This window comes from Magnolia sinica, chromosome 5, assembly GCF_029962835.1.
Source record: "Magnolia sinica isolate HGM2019 chromosome 5, MsV1, whole genome shotgun sequence".
Lineage (NCBI taxonomy): Eukaryota > Viridiplantae > Streptophyta > Magnoliopsida > Magnoliales > Magnoliaceae > Magnolia > Magnolia sinica.
The window spans coordinates 20006816-20008152 of record NC_080577.1 but is presented as its reverse complement, the minus strand read 5'-3'; positions in this window follow the sequence as shown (position 1 = coordinate 20008152).

Genomic DNA, 1337 nt, shown 5'->3' with positions numbered 1-1337 from the left:
CAGGCAATGATCCTTTACCTTATTCCGGTGTGGGGCCCTGATGGGCCCGCCTATGATCACTAATGGTATCGTAATATGAGGGTTTCCTATGGATTGCATGTGGCCTTAAATTCACCAGGTTTGATGATCAAGACCATTCGGTTAAAGGCATGCAAAATGGATGGTAAGAGTTAAAGAAGGCCTTGCCATCGATTTTGAAGGCACATAATTGAATTTCTTTGATCATCCAATGGATGATTCTAGGTTTGTCCAGTGTGGACCCATCCTGTCCAATGGTCCACCATGATTGTTAGGTGGGCCACCAAGGTCCCCCAGGAATTTCATAGTAAGATCAGCAGAATAGGCAGGCACCAGAATATCAGATTTTCCTCGCACTAGCATGGAAAAGGGGTGTTTTTACCACTTGCTGCCTCCGTATGGACCTTGTTTACAAATACGGCTCTCAAGGGAAAGGGCGGGGCTGGCTCATCTAGCTTTTGGGCCTGGCCTGTTCAAGATGGGCATGAGCTGGAATACATGTCTGCAGGCTCCCTTTAGGGTGTAAGGGCATTTTTCATATGTTGTAGGTGTGGGGACCACACCTTTCACAAAAATGGGTGACCGGGCTTGGGCCTGTTTGTTTTAGTCTGTCCGGCTCAAGAAGTTGACAATGCCATTTATCAGGAAGGGACCCACAAGTTAAAACACCGGAAGCATTCTGCCCAAGGGTACCATGGAAGTGATGCAACACTTGCAGTAAAACCACTTGGGCTGGACTATGGCATTTGTTGAGATCTACCTTAGATGGGCCATACACCAAAAATCACGGTAATTGGACAGTTCTAAATTCATATTGGAGGACATGAAGGAATATCTATTGTCATATAGATGTCCTTTAGCCTTGATCTTTCCTTTTCAAAAAGAAAAAAAAAAACACTCTAATTCAACCACTAGGATTGCCTGGCCACTCTGGACTCTGGCGTACCCATACATGATAAGGGCAGGCCGATCATGAATTGAGATCTTGTACATTTCTGCCCAGGGAAAGGAATCACTGACAAATTGGGCAAAGGGAAAAGAAAGTGATCATAAGTTTCAGTCCTAACACAGTAGCTAAGAGGGCTCTCATATGGCCCCACAACATGCATAAATCTAAAATTCTCCAATTGAATTGGCAACAACTGACAGCTAAGTAAAAACATGCAATAAAATCCACATCCAAAGGGGGTACGGATGAGACCATATATGAAAATATTTTTGGACATGATCCCTCCATGGTGGGGCACAGATCATTGGCCAAGATCACCAAATGACTGGTCCTACCTGTATGGATTAAAGACCAAGCATCATAAAATGAC